Below are 23,260 nucleotides of genomic sequence, written 5' to 3' on the forward strand. Positions count from 1 at the left end.
CATTAGGAAAAAAGGGAGCTCATTTTGGGGCCTTTTACGGTTTGGAAAAATAAGCTCTCAACCAATCAACAGAGGGCCAACGTAACGTTGGAAATTCATAAAAATAAGAGAAAATAGATAAAAGAAACAATACTTTATGTAGGTACAAGCGTGCTACATTAATGTGGAGATTGGTTTTTTATTCTCACAAGATCTTTGGACATGAAGATAGAATCTAGTCTGACATTTTCTCTGACAAGGGCCTTCCCGCTTCCACCTTCCTTTGAACTTTGAAATGTTGTGCTGCCTTTCCTTCGAAAGGTCTACCATTCTACACCACTGCCTCATTGTGCAGCAGCCTCTTCTTTTCCAGAACTGCTCCCTTGATCCTGTTTGGCTTAGAGTAAGATGTTTCTTGTCAACTGTCTGTCTACCCACTTTCTCTTTCTTGAAACTTCACTTTGTTATCTTGTGCGCTCTGTGGATGATAATGCTATCCTAACCCCGTCGACCTGCTTCTTCTATTTCTTCGGTAGAGAATTCAAGTACAGTCAAAACGGAAGGAACTTGGGAAAGGTTTAGTGTTTCGAAAGGAGCATGGGTGCTCATGCAACCTAGCAAAAGAAAGAGACCCCAGACAAAAAACATTTTCTTGGCGTCATGGAAGGGAAGAGTACGAGATTTTAAAATCACCAGAGGGAAGATATCGGTGAAAGAAGTTTTGATTAAGCATGTGTACATGCATAAAGAACTTGTCTTGCGAGACTATCTAAATGATCTTCCGCAACACAGGCCTAATTGTATATTTTTCTATTATGGTTTTGTTCTTTATGAGGTGTATGGATTTTTAAGATGAAGCTTTCTTTCTTTGCTTATTGACATTCTTGTGTTATTTTATTTCAGATTTATACCCTTCATTGTATATGAGACATGGCAAAACATCGATTGTATTCTGGGATTTATAGATGTTTTGCATGGATCGATAGGAGAACAACAATACCAAGGTCGATGTGCAACAGAGCTAGCTCAATCGGGTATATTTTTTACTGATCATTTTTATCAGTTGTTGCTGGACAATGCTAACACACATGGTGTGTTAAGAAAACAAGATCATCTGACTTATCCTAGTCTCATTAAGCACTGCTATTAGTTTACTTTACCCTATTGATTCATATTACTTTTTTGCAGGTGCTCAAAAGAAGAGAGAGTTCAATAAAATGCAGACATTGAAAATTTAAAAATTGAGATAACACAGACTCCATAAACAAAGGTATTATATTCAATAAAGTAAAATTTTGTACAGAAGTGTTTAATTGTATATGTAGAACATATTCTTGACAACCATTTTCTATTTATCTACAGTCTGATCCAGAGGCTGCTCTACATGGTCCAAGCTCTCCGTATCATCTTTTTTTGGAGAATCTGTTTTCTGCTGCTCCATCCTGTCCTATACAATCTCTTGGTGCTGCTCCATTGTCTCCTCTACTGCCCCTCGAGAATCTGTTTGCTGTGCTGCTCCATCTTCTCCTCAATAACATCAACAGAGCAAGTCCTTGTTCCTGTGGCTTCTCCTCATCAGTACTAGGTCCTTGTTCTTGTGGCACCACATCAGCATCATCTGTGTCATCAAAGTGTATGATACCTTCTCGGACTTTAGAGCTCTCACCCAACTCGACAGTAGAGCTGGTACAATAGGTTTGGGGGAGGCATCCTTCAAAAACTTCCAAATTGTATCAGCTCTGAAGTATATACATAGTTCAAGCTGAAGCTATCTTCTCTCATCTGCAATGGCATATGATGATTTAGAACACTACCAATATCAATTATTTTGAAGCTAAATGAAAATTATTTTTTCTTACAAGGTCTGGCTGTCCTATCTCAAAATAGCTTGAAAGTATATATTTGGCACTGATCAACACTCTCCAGCAGCCTGCAGCTACTTGAATCATCTTGTTGTGGTGTCTATATAGTTGCAAAGATATGTTAGAAATTGTTAACATCTGAACACAACAAAATTATTCAATAGGTTCGAAGGCATAGCATGAAATAGACATCAGTAGGGGGAACGACTTTCTACCTCTAAATTTATTGACTCTATTGAATCCAAAAGATTGACATTAGGAGGACAGTGATCCAATGCATCTAGAAACCTTCTAATACAACAGCAATACATATAATTCAGTTAGTGTGCATTAAAACAAAATAATGAAGTTTAAAGTTAAAAATAGCACACACACCACTTATAATTTCAGCTCTCTGTGTGTGTTTTTAAGAGAGTTGAATATAAAGCATTGCTTCTGCTGGATATCAATAGAAGAAAAGCTCCAGTGGTGGTCACTATGTAAGGAAAAAAGCATTAAGAAATCAAAGGCTACAAGAGTTCTCAATCTTAAAGAAGAATCCCAAAAGAAGCAGTCACCCACATACCTGTTATGGTATGGAAGTAGCAAAACATCAATAACATCAAAATTGCAGTGTCTGAACCAATTGAAAATATCCATGGGAGTTTCCTTTGCATCTCTTAACTTGGAGGAAATGGCAGGATCAATAATATGAACTGTATGCTGTACAGCGTGGTTAAGCCAGCTTCTCATCATGCTGCATTGGACCAAACAATAATTAGGGTAGGGTGTAAAGGAGGTACAAGAAGGATTGTTTTGCAAACAAATGTAAAATAAAAGACACTTACTAGAGCATTGCAAGAATGATAGTATCTGAGCAATACTCATTCTTATGAGCCAATGCTGCCAAGCATGGTTTTGTCAAGTCAAAATTATTCACTGAAGTTTCATCCTCAATATGGACAACTATGTTAGGGCCCAGCTCCTACAACCTTCTCTGTATCTGCAGCTCCCTCTGTACAGTCTCCACATCTATAAATAGATTTGGATTCTTTTATTTGCTGCTTCAGTGACTCCTCATAAGCAGCTTTCCCTCTGGTGTTCTTTGAGTGGGTTACTTCAACAACCTTAACCTCATCTACCTTCAACTTTCTTGTAAGTGGAATTAATAATATGTCTCTCATCTTGATGTCCTGCCATTCCACAGGATGGACCAGCTTGTCATACCTCCATCTCACTCTGAACAAAGTGTTGAAGTCTTTGGCCATCAGAGTTACCCTGTGAGCATGGGTTGCTACCAGCATTGCATCTTCAAAATATTTCTCCAAGTAATCCTCTGCCATTTCCTGTAAGAAAAGAATGGCAGTCCTGTTCCACCTGAAACCAAGGTGCCAACTATCACATATGTCTTTCACTAGTCTCTGAAAAGGTGCCTTGGGGATTGCAAAGCCTATAGCTTTCTGTTGCTTCCTGATCTCCTTTAGTACACCTGCACCATGTTTCAATCTCTTGGCCTTTTGCTGGAGCAGGCTCATTGGCTTTCCCTTCCTGCCATGTGCAACTCTTCCCTTTGGAGGCACACTAAATTCCTTGATACTTGTCCCAGCTGCTGCTGTTGCAAGCCTTGGCCCCTTGTTGCCAGCACTCCTTGTAGTTGACTTGGTTCTTGCCATCACTCTGACAAGATGCACACAAAGCAATGGAAAGAGATTACAGCCATGGAGAATAAGGAATGATACAAAAAGGCAATGACAGGGGTGGATGAAGCAACATTTATAAATTTGCAACAAAACGCGATTTCAACAGTTTGAAATTCCTAACAGCTCACTCTCGCGTTTTCCTACAAATACTTGAAGTAACATGCTGGTACATTCCTACAGTGATTTCTCTGTCTTTACAACTAAATACAATACATTAGGAAAAAAGGGAGCTCATTTTGGGACATTTTAGAAGAGAGAGAAAATAGGCTCTCAACCAATCAGGAGTGGGCCAACGTTACGTTGAAAATTCAACAAAAGAAGATGAAAATAAGAAAAATAAATAGTACTGTATGTTCATAGAAGCGTGTCACATTAATAAGGTGATCCAATTTGAATCTTTAAAAAAATTATTTTTTGTGCAGAATTTGGCGATTCTGACATCGCAAACGTGTCCGGAACGGCCCAAAACCCCAAAAACGGCACTGGAAACGCTGGAATCGGACATCCGGAGGCCCGAAAATGGCCAAAAAAGGCCCCAAAAGTGAGATTTGCAACAAAACGCGATTTCGGCTGTTTGAAATTTCTAAACCCTTCTCCTCGCGTTTTCCTGTAAATTCATGAGGCAGCCTGCTGGAACATGCCTTCAATCATTTCACCCAGCCCAATTCAAAAGTCTTCCTGCTTGTGGTATTTATCCTAATATCTAAGCTACATCACATCCCAAAAGTATGTGTATACACTATTAAACAAGAAGATAAGAATATAGAGAGTCTTACTGACCTGGAAGCTATCTGTGGGTGTGCTGTGCTGTTGATGAGTACCCTGTGCTGGGGATAAACCTGTGCTGCTGGTCAGGATGCTGATGGTGCAGAGTAGGGAGGTAGGGAGGCAAGAGAGCTGAGAGGGGAGGGCCAAGACAGGAGAGATTAAACAGGAGGAAAAAGATTAGTGCAAAATACAAACAAGGCAGCTACTAAATACCACACGTGTGGAATGGAGTCGTTTTTTCACACGTGTGGATGGGACCCAAATCTCTTGGATAGCCGAGAAATATCATGCTGGTATATGATATTTTTGAAAGATGGGGAGTAGATGTGGTTGGACCACTTCCTAGGATAGCCAGAGGAAAGTGTTATGTGCTTACTGCGGTGGATTACCTATCAAAATGGGCAGAAGTGAAGGCAGTGAAGAGAGTGGCTAGTAAGGAGGTGGCTGATTTTGTGTATGAACATATATGCTGCAGATTTGGTATTCCTCTGGAGATATTATCAGATAATGGTCCTGAATTCCGAGGAGAGGTAGTTAACCACTTATGCAGAAGATTGAACATCAACCACAAGTATTCCACTCCTTATCACCCTCAATGCAATGGCTTGAATGAAAGATTCAATGGTGAATTTAAGCTGATGATAACCAAAATGACAGAAGGCCATATCAAGAATTGGGATATAGAGATGAATCGTGTATTATGGGCATACAGGGTTGCAGTAAAATCTGGTACACAATTCTCACCCTTTCATTTAGTTTATGGAAAAGAAGCACTCATGCCTATTGATGTGGAAATTCCAGCTTTGAAGTTCCTGGTTGAAGAAGGGCATGAGCCTATTAATTGTTACAGAGAAAGATTACTGGCCTTGCAAATAGTCCAGTTGGACAGAGAGCTAGCATTTGATCACTATGCGGCTATGCAATTGAAAAGACAAGAGAGAGAGAATGAGAAGGTGAAGCAGAAAGAAATTGAAGAGGGTGATCTGGTTCTCAGGTAAAATAGCAAGCTGGATAGTACTTTTCATACTGCATTCCAGACAGTGGGAAGGTCCATATAAAGTTGAGAGAAAATTTGATAATGGGAGTTATCAGCTTGCTGATTTGAATGGAAAGAAGCATAAAAGGAGAGTGAATGGTTTACGACTAAAGAAATATTTTGCTCGATTGATGTTAGCCTTGAAAGAATAAGATCAGGAAGCTTATGATGCATGTCAGGAGGTTGTGGAGAGTACAGAGGAAGATCTGAATATTTCGTCCCTGTTTGTATAGCTGCTGGACATGAATGTCTCAGCAGAAGTAGGGGGTTGCTAAATATGTGTGGACAAAATAGGAGTTGGTAATGTGTACATACGTGTGCATGGCATGTGTGAAGGTTTTGCTTTTGAGAGCATTGCCAGGTGTACAGAGTAGATGGTTTTGATGTGAGCATGTACAGGCCTGTCCGAAGAGAGGTTCATTGGAGATGAGATCAGCTGCTTGGTAGTTTGAATTTGTGTGCAGAGTAGATGGTTTTGATGTGAGCATGTACAGGCCTGTCCGAAGAGAGGTTCATTGGAGATGAGATCAGCTGCTTGCTAGTTTGAATTTGTGTGTGCGTCCCAAGTACAGTGGGCACTGGTGGAAGCTGCATTTGAATGTATGTGGAGATTGGGGGAGCAATTATTGATGTGGCCGATATATTTTTGAGCATTGGTGTGAAAGCTATTGGGGGGGGCGGCCATCTTGTAGGCCTTAAAAGGAATAAAACAATGATTGATGTGGCTAACTAAAGCATGACCACGTGGAGCTTCACGTAGCTGCCAGCCCGAGTTCTGGAAGTTGGCGAAGAGCTGGCGAGTCGGTGCAGCTGAAAACGAAAAGGAGCGAAGGCGTGCAGGTGGGGGCTCGTGGGCATAGCCGCGGATACACAGAACTGTGGGGAGGTTGCCCAAGAGAGAAGCCGCAGCAGTGGGACAGACTGGCGGCGTGGACGAGGTCGAATCCCAGAGTGGAGTTGGCGGTGGTTGGAGCCCCTTGTGGCAAGAGTCGTGGGTTCGTGTGAGGCTGGCGCTAAAGCCAACGGACTGGCGACAGTCGTGAAGGGACAGAGCTGGGCGATATCAGAGAAGAAGGTTTGCAGTGGAGCGTAGCCGTGTGTGAGCGTGGAGAGCAGAGGTGTGGGAGGCTACCTTGAAGTGGGTGGCCTGGCTGCCAGCGAAAAGAGAAGCGAGGGCTGGCGTTTCTGATGGTCGTCAGCGAGTAGAGACGCAAAGGCAGGCAACTGGGGGCCGTTTAGCGTGGAGTGGAACCAGGAAACTAGAGCCGCTTGGGTGCAGTTGCAGAGGGTACCGACTGTGGAAACAACCGACGGGTGCTGAAGGGAGAAGACAGTGAGGAGGTCACCTTTGGTGGCTGCAGCTGAAGCTAGCAGATGCGTGGAGAGTAGAGGCCGCCCTTGAGGTGACAGCGCCTAGATGACTGCTGCTGAACACAGGTGGGCAGGGAGAATGGGCTAGGGAGCCACTTAAGTGAAGAGATAGGTGGCTGGTAAGCGTGGAGGGCACGCGTAAGAAGAAGCAGAGGGCTGGATGCACGACTGAAAGGTAGAGCAGCTCTGACAAGGAGCTGTGAAAGTGGAAGCGTGGCTGGTGTGGGCCGCTAGGTGAAGCCGGATGTGAAAGCAAGGGCAGGTGCTGAAGACGGATGTGAAAGCAAGGGCAGGCTGCTAGGTGAAGCCGGATGTGAAGCTAAGTGCAGAGGCTGGTGGGGCCGGAAGCACTGCAGATAAGCTGCAAGAGGAAGTGAGGAAGTGGCAGGCAGAGGATCAGCACAGAGAGCCAGAGAGAGAGGGTGTGTGTGTGGTTTTTGTGGATTTCTATCTCCTGGAGTTTCAGGCCAGGGGTGTTGCTTTCTGTTGATTAGCAGTGGGGCTGGTGTTTGAAATATACAATTCTGTAAAGTTAAGGATCTGTTCTAAAATATTAATCTTGTTCATGCAACTTGGGTCTGGTGTTCTGGTGTGTTTATATGCATGTGTGGAAGTGTGGCACCCTATAAGGGTGTAAACAGCTTTACCGCTTCCGTGCCATCAGCGTGAAACATAAAAAATAGTTCACGTCATGAAACATTTTGGGTACTTCACGTCGTGAAGTATTTTTATGCTGTTTCACGTGAAGTTTATAAAATAGAATTTTTGTACTCAAACACAGCTGCATGCACATGATGATGCATTGATTTTTTTCTTTTAATTTTACCATGGAAACCAAAGGTTTTCTCTGGTATTTTTAGGCATTGTTTGATGAAATTTTTTAAATTCTAATTGGGAGATTTTTATTGTTCCTTCCATCCAATTAAATATTTTTGTTGTGGTGTCTGGTTGTGTATTGCTTATACTGGGACACCCTTGTTTTTTCCTTCCCACATATTGCTCAATTCTTTATTTACTGTGGGTATTGTTGTTGCTCGAGTCATTCTAAACTCAGGTTGCTGAATTTGCTTTCTTCTCCACACAAGTGCAGGTGGGGGGTTTGTCCTTTTGGGGAGTTGATGTTGAAAGCTCTTACCTTCTTTTGTATATTGATCCAAACCTGTTGTGGTGTCTGTCATCGATTTTATTTTAGGTAACCATATTGTTGTATTGCCTTGATAATAGCCTTGTGCTCGCAGTAGGTCCTTTTGGATCCACTGTTGATAGCAGTCATGAGGCTTCTGCAAGTTTTTGACCTTCTGCCACTTTGTAGGCGGTGTCAATGGTTGACTTTTGAACTGGGTTCTCTTATGAGAACGTTCATCATTCATTGGTTCCTTCCTCTGAGGTTGACCCTTTGGGTGAATCTTGGGTACCCATTTATATGTATTCTTGTACGTTGGGCTTTGTGTAAGAAATTTGAACATGGTGGGTGTAGATTCTGGTTTCTGAAGTATCGCTTCCTCAGCGATTTGTTTGCCCTGATTTGTCGAGGTCCATAATGGTATGGATAGTACTTTTGTACCGATGGTTAGCGATGTTGTTCTGTCTTCCCATTGGATATTGCACTTGTTGGCACAGATCCAGGATCGTCCTAATATCATTTCCTCTTCCATTGTACCTGCAGGCATTACAAACACCTTTCCAACCAAGGGATTATTACTGATGGAGATGTTAACATTTAAATACCCAATGGTCTTTGTGGTTGTTAAGTGCACTTGTTAAGTGCACACTACAAACAATTGCATCTGTGTGTTCTAGGTTTGGTTTGCCTAAGGCTACCCAAGTATCATATGAGATTAAGTTGTGGCTCGATCCCGTATCTATCAATGTAACACTTGTTGCAATGCCCTCATTTGTTGTTGTCAGTCCCAACTTGAGTCTCGTTGGTTCAATGTTTAGATCCTCTTCCTCCACCAAGGTTATGGACGCCATAACGACATGAATCAGGTCCTTCTGCATTTTAATTTTTGCCTGCCTAGCTTTAGCCTCGTCTTGCGCTTTTGCTGGATCTTTTCTTTTGCTAATTGTTTCTATTTTTTTAAGAGGTGTTCTTGGAAGAGCATCTCCTTGGTTAATGGTCCAAAGTATTTTTTTAGTTTACTCCCATTGACATAGCCCTCCATTTGGATGCCATCAATTGTCTCTATTCGGGCAGACCCTTGAGGTGTGATTTTTGATACGCGGAATGGTCCTAGACCGTGGTATTTCAGTTTCTTTTTCTTGGCACTTCCCACACCATACATGAGGACATGGTCGCCTGTTTTTAACTCTTTTTGCTTGAGGTTTCTATCAAACAAATGTTTCCTACGTAACTTTTCAACCACGAGTCCGTGTGATGCTATCAATTGGGTTTCATCTAGTTTTTCTAAATCAATTAGCCTTTCAGCTAATGCATTTTCAATTAGACACTCTTGTATAGCAATTCTTAAACTGGGGACTAAATACTCCATGGGCATAACCGCTTCAACACCATAAGCTAGACGGAAAGGAGTATATCCTATTGCCACCTTATAGGATGAGCTGCTATAAGCTTATGCTCCCAATCTGTTCGACTTGCTTCCACTGTTTTTGTCAGGATGGTACACAAAATCTTATTGGTACTTTATGCTTGACCATTTGCTTGAGGGTAGTATGGTGATGATTTACGATGGATTATCAAAAATCCTGCAAGCAATTGATTAATCACCTCATTAATGAAATGTGAGCCGCGGTCACTCACCAATTCCAATGGGCATCCGAATCGTGATATGATTTGCTCATATACAAATTTTGCAGTTGTTCGTGCGTCCGCTTTCTTTGAAGTTTTGGCCTCCGCCCACTTAGTGAAATAATCAGTGGCTATGATTATGTAGCGGGCTTGTGATGGATGAGCCGCCAGACTTATAGTCCCCACAAAATCTATTCCCCATTTCTCAAATGATTGCTTGACAATGATGGGTGTTACTGGCATCTTGTCTCTTTTTTGCGGGATTACAAAACGTTGACATTCCTCACATCTTTTGGCGAACTCATTGGTGTCCCCAAATAACGTGGGCCCCTAGAGTCTAGCATGGAGCACCTTTCGAGCTGTAATTTCTCTGGCAAAATGCCCACCTGCTATCCCGGAATGAGACTCTTCCAGTATGGTCACAAATTCATCCTCCCTTACGCATCATCTGAGCACATTATCTTTGCCCAATCTATACAACTCACCTGGCAATCAATTAATATGGTGCTGCAAGCTTGATAAGTCTTCACATCTTATCCTTATTTAAGGGTACGTTGTTCTGAGGGAAGCCATATGTCAAATACTCTGAAATCTCTTCGCTCCACTCCGGTATCATATCCAATTTGAATAGACAAGCATCAGGAAGGTCATCGTCTACACCAATTGATAACCAATCTGTATTCCATTCTTTTTAGGCACTATCATAATGGGTGATAACCAATCTGTATGTTCGATCTCGTAGATAAAGTCAGCGCAGCAATGAGCTTATCAATTTTCTCTTTTACAATTGCTGCATACTTTGGATTCATCTGGTATGGTTTCTGCCTCTGCTGGTAGGCCGCGATCCTTCCATAATTGGAATCGTATGTTGTACCACCTCGAGCGGTACCCCTTTCATTTCCTTATAGTTTGAGGCGAAACAATCCTTGTATTCCTTGAGAAGAGCAATAAGCTCTACTTCTTCTGTAGAGGTTAAATATTTTGCAATATATACGGATCTTGCTTCTTCCCCTAATTTTGCAATATCAACCTCCTTGACTTCTGTCGGGCCATCGTATGATGTCGACACCCGTCCTCTCTTAACCTAGTGGCTGTTAACAGGGCCAGTCTTCAATCATCAATTGTATAGTTCTTGAAATGGTTAGGCACTGAGAGTACATCTGTTTTGTCTTCATTGTCTTTTTTTGTTTCTTCCATGATTTTCTTGGCCTCACGTTCTGCCTCTACTAGAGCTTTGTTGCATTTTTTGCATCCTGTTTTTGTAAGTTTGGGTGTATCAATTTTCGTAAGGGTGTTTTGCTCTAGATTCCTCCCTTCCAATGATATTTTACTAAACTCTTCACCCCAATCCTTAGAGAATTCATCATGTACCCTTGTAGCCTCAAGGTATCTCAACCATTGGGCATCTGTTGGTTTGGTTCACAGTAATGCATTTCGTCAGGCCAGGTACTATTTTTGTTTTTGCCATCGCTTGATGCGCTGACTACTGGTTTAAATTTGTGCCACGGTACCTTCTGTACTTGATGTCTTCTCCATTGACTCCCCATCCATGGTTTGCCAATCAACCATGCAGATGGGATGTTTCTAGAATCCAAATACTGGGTTCCCTTAGGTTGCATCACATCAACTGTGGCCAACACATGCATCCAATTCTCACAGAAATCTGGGGGAGGTGGTGATGCATACATCTCCGTATCCTCCTCATCCTTGGTTTCATGGCGTGTGCCTTCCATGCTCTTAGATCAATCTTTAATGTTTGTGAGTCCCTGCATACATATACATGATCCAAAGCCCAATCATGCACTAATTTGGATTCCCTCATAAAAGGTCGTCCCAATATTATGTCATATGTATTAGGTTGGCGTAAGAAGTCCATGACCACAAATGTATGACGATATTGAAACGTAAAGAGTCTGAACTTCACATTTTCCAAGAGCCCAATGGGTCTTGAAGATGTTCCATGAGCTATCTTAACGATTATATGTGCTCTTTTTAGATCCGGCTTACACCAATTTTCCCAGAAATGTTTGGTAATGATGCTAACACCTGCCCCACCATCCAAGATGGCTAATGCCTGGTATCCATTATGATGAATCGGAATGGTAGAGTTCGTGTCGTCACTCTCATAGTAGCATCCCAGTTGGTTAACTGGTATCTTAACCACTCGCGTTTCCTTTGCATGTCTCAAAGGTCTTTCTACTAAGGGTGGTAGAGCCTCATCCATATTCTCCTCTGGCCTTAGACCTCCTTCCACCCATTCTTTTACATCTGTCCATAGGGTGGGTGAATTGCATAGTAACTGTCCCAAGGGCATCTGGACAGGCGTGGATAACACCGTTGCTAGGCTTCCTATATCCCTGGGTTCCTTAGATATAGAGTGTTCTTCCCATTGAGGTGTCTCGTATTCTTCCCATGGGAAAGAATGAATGGATCCTCCCAACTCATTTTCCTCGAACAGTCTAGTCATTGTGTTTGTTTGGGAGTCTACTTCAGTTTCTTACGGAATCGGGGTGGGTAGGTTCAAGGCCCTATTGCAGGGTGGTACATTCAGTGGATAGATGGTATCCCTTACTCGGCTGGCCCTAGGCTCCAACTTTATAAATTTGTTGGTATTTTTCAACTAGGGCCTTGGCATCTTCTAACTTCCTTATTTCTTCGTCAGCATTAGGGTATTCACCAACCCCCCTTGGGGTTGCTGGTTGTTCTCCTTGTTTTTCCCGGTCCAACCCTTCCAGATTGATCCCTTGAACCCCCTCTTCCTTTGATTGTGTGGATCCAGTATCAATTGTGTCTTCTTTGGATCCATCTTAGATTGTAACCCGTGTGTCCCCCTTTCCTAATTTCTTCACTCTTCTCTTGCGACCAGATTTGGAAATAGTAGCATCTGTCTAGTTCCTCCCTTTGTCACCTAACCGAGCTTGAGCTCGTGTTAGGACATTGAACGGTGTGATCTTCCTAGACTCTGTACACTAATGGTACGAATGGTGGCCTGATTAGCAGTAGAAGCTGAACCGCTTGCTCGGTAGGGATAATCTTTGATCAGATGATCAATTCCACACTTAGTACAAGTGAGCACTGGCATGTCATTGGGTGTGGTCACTACTTGTTATGGTTGGTCTGTATGAGTCATATTCTTATTTGGGCATTCGGCTACTCGATGTGGCCCACCACAGCCATAGCATTGTAAAGGTCCTCTTCTCAAATTTGAGTTGATTTCCTTGCCCTTCCCCTGTACCATGGTTTGAAACACAAGTACTGGCTTGTTATTCTGTAGGACATAATACTCTGGCGTGACATCACCCATATCCTGATAGTATTCCCCACTAAATTCTAGTTCCCGTACTAGTTCAATATCTTCCGATGGCTCTTCAATCACTACTTGATTGATCTTGGCCTGTGGTGGTTGTGGCGGTAGAATTGGTGGTGGCAAGGGCAAAGCGTCTTGTACTCGGAATATCCGCTTAGGTAAGTAAGAAAGGTTGGGTTGTACAACAGTGGCAGTGGTTTGCACAGGTGGGGCTGGCAAAGCCAGTGGGGCTCTATTTGTTTGCACTTGTGCTATATTTTGAAACCTTGAAAATCTACACGATGATGTGTCATGATTGCCCAATTTTACACAATGTGCACAATACAGTAATGGTCTTGCTCTTAACTGTGGACATTCAGTGGTGGTATGGTTTAGTCTGCACATGGAGCACCACACCAGTTCCCTTCAGGGGTAAAGGTGACTATGCCCATGGCCCGTCATCTCTCTTCCTTCCCTTACCTTTAATTTCTCCAATATAGCATTGCTGAGCTCATCCACAGTCATATGTCTGCCTTGTTTGCTTCGAGTTCCAATTTCTTGATGACTCGAGACACGCAAAGTTGCGGTTGCTGCCGATGTTCTAACATCCTCAGGTTGTGGTAATTCTAACATGTTATCTTTGTATTCAATTGCTAATTTGCAACATGCATCAAGGGTAGCTGGCCGGGCTAGTACCAAGTAATAATGCATTTTATGGTCCCTAACCCCTGTCCTGAAACAAGGCAACAATTGATCGTCTGTCAATCTTTCCCAAATTTTGCATCTTGAATTCAAGTGTTTCAGGCGAGAAACATAATCTCTCATAGACTCATCTTTCTTCTATTTGATGTTATGTAGTTGGACCATAGGGCTCCACCTATCATCCCACTACGTGCAAAGCTGGGCACAAAAATATTTTTTAACCTGGTGAAGTTGACCTTATCCTGAGGCTTAAGGGTTCTGAACCACTCATGAGCTTTTCCTTCTAAGGTCAGTGAAAAAGCATGTATCATGGTCACATCACTGACTGGTCTCTGTAGGTTTCACATGTAGATTCAAAAATCTCTACATGTTGGATAGGATCTCTATCCCCAAAGAGTTTTTGGACAAGTTTTGAGATGATATGGGGCTTCATCTGGGAAGGTCGAGGTTCTAAAGTAGAACCCAACTCCCTGACCATCCCCCTACCCATCTCAGCAGCAATATTTAACAAGTCTGTCCTTGTGACTCCATTAAGGTCCATGGCTTGATCTTTTCTAGGTCTCTGGGAATTGCACCCCCCCTTCGTAGACCTTGTCCCCTACCCACATTGGCTCTTCTTGGTATCTCAAGTTCCTGGACTTGTCCGATTGTGGCATCCTGGTGGGATTCCCCAATAGTAGCTTCTGTGCATCTTTGTGTAATTAAGAGCTCCATATCTTGTAGGAATGTAGGGTGATTGATCATTAGCTCTATGTGCTTCTTAGTATAGAGCCGGTCCTCAACTTCTATAGCCAAGTTGGCTATGTTACACTCTTCTTCTCTGGTTGTAACCCCTTACTCCATTCTAGGGTTCCTCATTGATGGGTTCCAAGTTCGGATTATCCCCATCACCTCTACTTGTAGCCATTTCAGATTCCTTTCCTCATGATTGGAGATGGTTAACATTATCTGTCTCCTTCCTCTCAGCTCCTCTTGTCCTACAAGTATCAAGCTCTTGTTTTCTTAAGCTCAATTCTCGGAGTTGTCGTTCCACCTCACTTCGTTGGAAGCCCAATTCCATTTCCTTGGTGGTGGGAAAGAATATTTGACCCGTCCTAGCTGCACTTTCCATATCTCGCCTAATTCGAGAGGTGCCAGTATTTGACAACCTAGAATTCAACGCCTGGAATGGCCTTTCTTTTCTTGGACCGAGTCCAGTGCTAGTTAACAGACCCATGCCCGCAGATTGCGCCTCTTCATCATGACTGGTTTGCAGATTGCACCTCTTCATCATGACTAGTTTGGAGACCAAAAAATCCCCGGGCTATATCAATGATCCCACTGGACTTAGTTGGAGAGTGTGGTTTGTCAGCTTTCCCAAACCCAGTGTATCTCAACCCTTCTTCCATGGATCACTACTGATTTCTGCGATGGTCAGGTTTCCCAAGACACTTAAGTGTGTGCTTGCAGACTGTCCCAATCCCACACTTCTTTGATAGGAAGTTCCTGGATGATTTGATGCACTATCGTCAGGCTGAGATCATCTCCGATGAGTTTTCGAGATCTTAAGTGCATGTATGTATGATTTGATAAGATAGTATGCAACCCAATTGATACGATTCCTTGTTTTATTGCTCTATTCAGAAGGCGTGAATTAATAGAGAATATTTCACACCGTGAAATAGCAGGACTTAGCTCACGTCGTGAAACTGTAGAACAAATGGTTCACATCGTGAAACAAAAAATGTTTCACGCTGTGAACTACTTTGAAAATGTTTCACATCGTGAACTACTCAAAAGGTGTTTCACGTAGTGAAAGTCCACTACACTTTCACGTGATCCAATCTTTCTCCTTATTAAGATTAAATTCCTTCTTTATCCGAACCTCACAGCCTTAGTTTTGTCAATTTGTTGGTTTTGGTCTTCTCCTGAAACAACAGGATTAAGTTCACGTCGTGAAAGTCCACTGCACTTTCACGTGATCCAATCTTTCTCCTTAAGATTAAATTCCTTCTTTATCCGAAGCTCACAACCTTAGTTTTTTCAATTTGTTGGTTTTGGTCTTCTCGTGAAATAGCAGGATTAAGTTCATGTCGTGAAACAAAAAGTGTTTCACACCTTGAACTACTTCGAAAATGGTTCACGTCGTGAGAGTCTACTACACTTTCACGTGATCCAATTTTTGACAGACTGAATCGTGTCAGAGGTGTTAGGATAAGGGTTTCTATTTTTGGAATGTAATCCCGTGATTTTTGGCTAAAATCCCGGTGCTGATTTGAGCAACTCACAGCATGAAATTACAGGAAAATGGTTCACGTTGTGAACAACTTCTTGCACTTTCACGTGAAGTATTTAATTTGTAGTCTTGGGTGCATAATACTTATCCAATTGATGAAAATTAGATTGTGCCAATGCTAGGGAATGGAATGCATATTCCTGGCTCAATCAATGGTCCCTTATGTTTTTGATTTTGTTGAATTTTTGAAAAAAGAAGAAAACAACACACAATTTTTATCTAGAATGCTCTCACTCCTCACTCTCTCACAAGTACAAAGGAAGAGCTCTCAATAGCACAAAGGGGATTCTATCCTTTCATTATACGAAAATACCTTATATACAATTGGCCCTTATACACACTTTGGGCACCCAAAACTTACTAACTAGGCCTTGGGTGCCAATGTCTCATAATGTACAACCTTTATAGTGCCTTTACATAACACTTATTAATGTCCTCAATTGAGGATCATGGTGTTAATCCAAATGGGATTAATAGAGAGGAGGTAGTGTATGCAATGGTTGAGGGGTGTGAGGTTGGTAGGGGGAGCTTCTATGAAAGTAGTTCAATGACTTTGAGCTAAAATATTACCTTTGTATTAACTTAATGGGCGCTCATTTTATTAATGCAAGATGTTAATACATGCCTCCCATGTTCAGGGATGTTTGAAATATTTAATAAGACCTAACACATTCTTTAAAATGAGGTGGAATCTTAAGGGTGGTTGCAAGATCAGGGTTTCTAATTTTGGTTACTTGGGGTACCCTTGAATTAGCATGAAAATAAGCATTTTTGTGTCTTTAATGGCCCATCCCTCCTAGCTAGCGAAGGAATTTCATTCAAAGTTCTTCTAATGAAACATCACGTGTAAAGTTGAGCACCTAATGATATAATCTGATTGAATATTATATTATTACAAGTTAGTGTATACCTCTTGTCTCTGATATGGTGGATAATGCAGTTCATATTCAAATAACCTTTGCATCTTAACTCATATGAAATTTCCACTTGGAATGTCATAAACTCATATAACATAGAGTTTTACTTGATTTATTAAGCATTTTTTAAGTTGTTTTCCTATTTTCTATAAATATTTCAAAGCCGTTAAAAATACATAATTTTTTGTACACAAGAAATACCACTTAAAATACTCAATTTTGTGCATCGCAAGTGACTAAAAGATAGGGAAAGTTAGTAGAATGTGGGGCTAAGGTGAAATTACAAATCTAGCAAGTTGTTTTTCATAGATCTCTTTTGTAATATTCTTTTGAAACTTGGCACATGTGAATGGGACACTTTTTGCCTTGGAACTTGTGCCAATCATGATTTCATAATCAGTTCCATAACCACTCTTCCCTCCCCGTCTTTCATCCTTGCCAGCACCCTCCCATCATCCTTTTCCTTCCCTCTCTGATCCCTTCCTACCCAACACACTCCATCCAGACTGTAACCTGCCTGAAGACTACTACCATTGCTAGATCTCCAGGTTACCTAGGCTGCAGCTCAAGTTTGGGAGAGAGCAGAAGATTCACCAGTGCAACTCTAACACCATGGAAAAGGAAAAGAAAGGTCAGAGTTCTATATTCTGCTCAATGTTTTTTGATATATATTTCTTCCATCCATAGAATTCTTGATGTCCAGATATCTGGGCAATTCCCATCCACCACATCCCATATCCCAAATTTCCACATCCTAGTTTTATATTTGCAACAAAACGCGATTTCGGCTGTTTGAAATTCCTAAAGCCTTCTCCTCGCGTTTTCCTGCAAATTCATGAGGCAGCCTGCTAGAACATGCCTTCAGTCATTTCAACCAGCCCAATTCAAAAGTCTTCCTGCTTGTGGTATTTATCCTAATATCTAAGCTACATCACATCCCAAAAGTATGTGTGTTATACTATTAAACAAGAAGATAAGGATATAGAGAGTCTTACTGACCTGGAAGCTATCTATTTGATTGGAGATGGATATCAATAGAACCTAGAAGTTTGCAACAAAATGCGAGGAGAGTGCTTAACATTTTTCAAATAGCCCTATATCGCGTTTTCCTGCAAATTCCTATATTTCTTTTGGTTTTCATTTCTTCCTCATTGTTTTGCTTTCTTTGGCCCTGGAGAACTCTTCCTAGTATCATCTACTGTCCAGGAATCTGTGAGGTGATCCTAGCATTTGATTGGAGATGGATATCAATAGAAATGGAAAATTTGCACAACAAAATGCGAGGAGAGTACCTGACATTTTCCAAATGGCCCTACATCACATTTTCTTACAAATTCCTGTGTCCCTTTTGGTTTTCACTTCTTCCTCATTGTTTTGCTTTCTTTGGCCCTGGGGATTTCTTCCTTGATGATGAGAAAAGTTTTTGCTTTGGAACAGTTGATTCTCAGGCCCCTCCTTGATGATGAGAAAAGTTTTTGCTTTGCAACAGTTGATTCTTAGGCCCCTCCTTTTCAAGAGGAAGTTGGACTTTTCTGTTGCTATACTTAGACCACAGCAATCACCAGGTGAGTCATGTGTGCTCATGAAGGGAGTTGTTTGGTGATATCCTATACATTCCCTAATTGCATATGTCAGCATATAGAATTCATGATATATAAATTTTGGTTCAGGCAAAAGGAAGAGACTGGAGTAGAAAGCTGAGTCTTCCCTCTCAAAACAAAAGGAATCAGAAGAGCACAAATCTCCAGATTTGCTCCTATTTGACTTTCTTCATAAATGCAAGGCTTAGAGGAACTTCCACATATACCACAGTATTTTCAACAGGGAGTTCACTATGAGCTCTGTACTGGAGCATCACAGAGATTTTCTTTCAGATCATTGGGATACCTTCAAACAACTGACAGAGGCAGGAAGAATTGTGGAAGGTGAAAAGGTTTTTGTGCATATAAATCATATTGTCTCCATTGACAGGCTGAGGTACCATGTGAATAGAAGATTTGACAACCTGCCTGAGGAATATAAATTCAACTGTAGCTTGCACACCAGAAAGTGTAGAGTGCTTGAGGAAACCATGGCATTCCTTATGTACATTGTCTTTAGTCAGTACTCTCTAGAAGAGCAAGGGCAGGAGGCTGAAGAAGAAGACACATCTGAAGCAGAGGAAAAAGAGGATGTTCCTGTGGCAACAGAAATGGCAGAGCAGGAAGAAGATATCACTCTCCAGGATGAGGGGCTGCAAGTGGCTGCTCTTGACCTTGTTCAACTGAGGACTGAAACTCTTAGGGCAGCACAACCAGTTGAAGATTTTGATGTTCAGAGCAGCAACTATGCAGTGCCCATGCTTCCACGTGTCTTGATTGGTGGTAAAGATTATGTCTTCCTCCATGATATAGAGTGTATGTTCAATTTGAGGGAGGACTATGCCATTTCCCTTATTGCCCAGGCTTCAAGGCTTGACAAAGGAGGTTGGCATAGAGGAGAAGGTATGATCTTGTTACTTCAAATCAAATACTTTATCTTGTGTTTAAATGTTTTATAGTTGTGTATTGTCTCACTCCAATCTTTTGATATGTGGCAGCTACAAATTGAGGATGACACATTCCTCCAGAGAACAAGTGGAAGCAGGCCGGCTGGGTTTGGCAAAATGTCAAGCCTAGCTCATTATATTCATGATCTAGGCAGTGCTAAGATCTTGATTTACCATAGGTAGTTGAGCAACAATTGAGAAGCCATTGTTTACTTCTTTAAATGTTTGTCTAGGGTTTTAGGTGGACATGATCTTTCATGGCAAAAGGAAAAGATCATTTTGATAGAGAGGTTGTCTGCCATAGATATATTTGGGGATTATGTGAATAAGCAGGCCTCTAGGGCCTCTTACTTTTTGTCTTACACTTCTTATACATTAGCATGTGGTGTTAAGGAGCCCAAATGTTTGGAGGGCTATGGAAAACACAAGCTCATAAGGTTTCGAGAGCCACCCATGATTGCATCAGGCGACACAATCCAAGAAGAAGAACACGTGGAGATAGCTGAAGACAAGGATACCCCTCCCAGACAAGCAACAGAGGCAAGCATTGATAAATAGACAGTCGACATCAAGCCAACAAGGAAGAAAAAGAGTCCAATCAAGATCAAAAAGAGAGTTTCGATTGGCAGGCCCTGGGAGTAATAGGATTTAGTTATCAAATATAGCACAAACATTATGTTGAAGTTGAACTGATTTGTACAAAGTCTTTGATCCTCTACCTTTCCCTTTTGCATTTGTCCCATCACCGTACGACACTTCAGTACTCTTCCCACACTCAGTAGCTTCTAAAAGCGTTTGACACTCAGTACCTTATTGGTAGGGATCAATAGTGTGTCTAGCATAATTAAGTAGTATTGATTGAATTTTTTGTGTGTAGCTCATGGATGTATTGATGCTTGTTAATATAGATCACATGTTTCACAAAAGAAATACTTTTGATGGAGTCTCAAAACATATAGGCATAACACCAAGAGTCACTTGTTCCACAAAATAAAAATCTATTGATTGAGTTTGAAAACATGTGGACATAACACCAATAAGTTACAAACTGCTATTCATGTTTACTTGTCCATTTATGGTTTCTAAATATCTTCGAATCCCTCCATTGTCTATGTCTCTCTGCTGCCATTGAATTGTCCAAAGTTTGTCTTCGTCTTTGCTTTTGGGCTAGAATAAAAGCAAGCTTGACTTTGGAGCTAGCAACTTTTCTTTTAGCATGCAGCCTCTGTAGTATGCCTCTGTAAAACCATTGGAAGACTTCCTTTAGACTATTTGCCTTTTGACTCCCTCCATAGTGTTGTGTGTGTTTGAAAAATGCATTACGTGCCATGTAGTGAGACTTCTCCATGCCTTGGGTAGACCAAATTGCTGGGCATCCATACTTTTTAACAAAATAGGAAAGGTGGTTGTAGATGATATGCTGTTTTCACAGAGACATAAGAATGCATAGTAAGTTATAAAAAAAAAGAGGATCACACTTAAGTAAAAGAAGAAGATAGAACTTTACCATGTAGTGAGTTATATTGTAGGCTGTCCACGCGTCTTTCATTGACTTCCCAAAATGTTTAATTGCCTCTTCAAAGTTCTTGTAATCACTTTTTGTCCATGTTACATTGTCACAAAACAATTGTCACAGAACATGAAGAGTTGATCAAGAGACCTCCACACCTCTGCCTTCACATTTCGTGCTTCCCCATCTGCCTCATGATCTTTCACGGCATTATGGACTTGCTTCCACAATCCATAATTAATCCTTGAAACTGTTCTACCTTGCCTTACTTGCTTACTACTGTGTTTGGGTCGAGACAAGAATCTACTTGCCTTAACACCACCAATAGAGGGCTTGATTGGTACCTCCTTGCCATTGGTAGACTTTTTAAAATCCTTTGTGATATGAACATCACCTCCATGCAGACCTATATCGGATAACACTTTTTTCAATGCTTGAAGAGCATCCTTTCTATTTTTTTCGGGACGGAGTTTCCAAGCAAATCCAATATACAAAAAAACCAATTTCTCAATAATTCGACATAGACCATGCAATGTGCATATGTGAACATTACATAGTGGAATGTCAAGAATGGCCTTGAAGTCAGGGTCAACTTTATCTCTATTAGGTGCTCTCTTCCACCATTTGGAATCCATTACTTGAGCTGATTCTTTGCAGTAAAGACAAGGAGACTTTGAGTTGCCTCCTTTACTAACGTTATACATGCACTTAAGTGTTTTAAGATCCCCCGCCATGTGCCACTCTACTTGAAAATCACCTTTTCCTGCAACATGGAGATTCTCTCCTTGCACTTGTCTTTTATTTATTCTTGGTATTTCCGTGTGGTGAAACACCCAATCTAGTGTTTCATGGTCTTCTGTCTTTACCTGTGATTATAGAAAACAAAAGTCTTACTATAAAAGATTTGAAAACAATGACTAAAATCAAGTACGAAACAAAAAATGATCATACCTGGAACGAGCCTAACCACCATATGTGTTTCTCCGACTGTACACTAAAATACTTCGAACTCGCTTCAGTCAATGATGTATCAAGTGCTCCATTCATCAATGTAATAGTAATCCTTTCCATTTTCTTTTCCTTTACAACCTCACACTCATCCAGTTTGATAACAAATTTCAAAATGCCTTTGCACTCCTCAAATGTTATTCCATAAAACTCGACCATTCTTCTTTGAAGTTGTTGTATATATTATTCCAAGGGTCATACACAGGGTCATACACAGTGGTTCCTTTACCACCATGAAATATTTCTTCAATATGCTTGTCAATCTCATAGTCTTTTTGTAACATGAATCGTGGAAGTGTGGCGGTATCCATGTAAATATTTTGAAAAAGTGCAATCATCAAGTTCAGTGATGGATTCTTTATGAGAGGCCTGCACACGTCGTCAAAAGAGATGCGGAACCTTCGGGAAACAAAAAAAAACTAAGGAGATATTTAATGCAAAATCGTGTTAGTTAGACAAAAGATTATCTTATTCCTTTCTGAACTGACAGTTCTGTAGTCCTTACTGACAGTTCTGAGCCACGTTTCCATATTTTACTATTTTTGAGGTCTTTTAGGAGAGAAATAAATCAAAAAATAGTGAATTTCTTACAGGGCCCCAAAATAAGCTCCCTTTTTCCCTAATGCCCGACCAAACCCGAGCAAACAACCCAACATCGATCTACAACAGTACGATCAACACCATGCTACCTTCATGCAACTCCACTTCCCTTCATCACTAGCATGCAACCACCTCTACATCAACATAGGCCAAGTAGGCCTACTAGTGAAGAGCATGAGCATAAGGGTACATAGGCCCAACGAACAATAGAGGCCCAACAAGCACGATACTAGAGACCAATCCATCAATGTTAAACCAAGATCGCCTGTACATGAGCAACATCATGCAACCCCACTCCCCTCATAACTAGAACATACAAGAATGAGAGATAGAGAAGATACGACAATACGAGGGAAAAAAAAACTGCTTGTTACCTTCATGCAACCCGACTACAGACCATGAGCAACATCATACAACCCAACCCACTGAACACCAGCAGATGCCCTACGTTGAGAGAACCATGTAGAGGTCTAGTGATGAGCATGAGCATGAGCATGAGGTAGGTTGAGCAAATCACAGACGCCCAGTAGCACGAGGCATGCAAGGTGGTGCTCGAAAAGAGGAGCCCACCCCCCCTCGTTATAGCTAAAATCCTATTAAGATGTTGGGGTCCATTTAAAGCTAAAGGAAATAAAGAACATTTGATGAAAAAAAGGATTTTGGGTCCGAGTAACTACTCCCATGACCTCCATGAGCGAAGTCTAAAGCGATGCTCGAGAGGTCGTTTATTTGATTTTACTTTTTTTTTTGGGGGGGGGGGCCGGGGGAATTGGGAATCTCGATTTCCGTACTATGTTGTTCGGGGAGGAGTTGAGCTGTCCCTCCCAGCAAAGCGACGACGAGTGACAATCCAACAAACCCGCGAGCCAGCCTGCAAAATTGACACCGCCACGACAAACCGGACATCTCCCGCATGACAACTAAAAGGTTCAGAGTAGGCAGCTAGGCCTACTACTACTATAGCTACTAGTAGTATACGCCTCTCTCTCTC

Source organism: Cibotium barometz, chromosome 5 (genome assembly GCF_041138505.1).
Source record: "Cibotium barometz isolate CiBa-2024 chromosome 5, ASM4113850v1, whole genome shotgun sequence".
In the NCBI taxonomy this organism is placed as follows: Eukaryota; Viridiplantae; Streptophyta; class Polypodiopsida; order Cyatheales; family Cibotiaceae; genus Cibotium; species Cibotium barometz.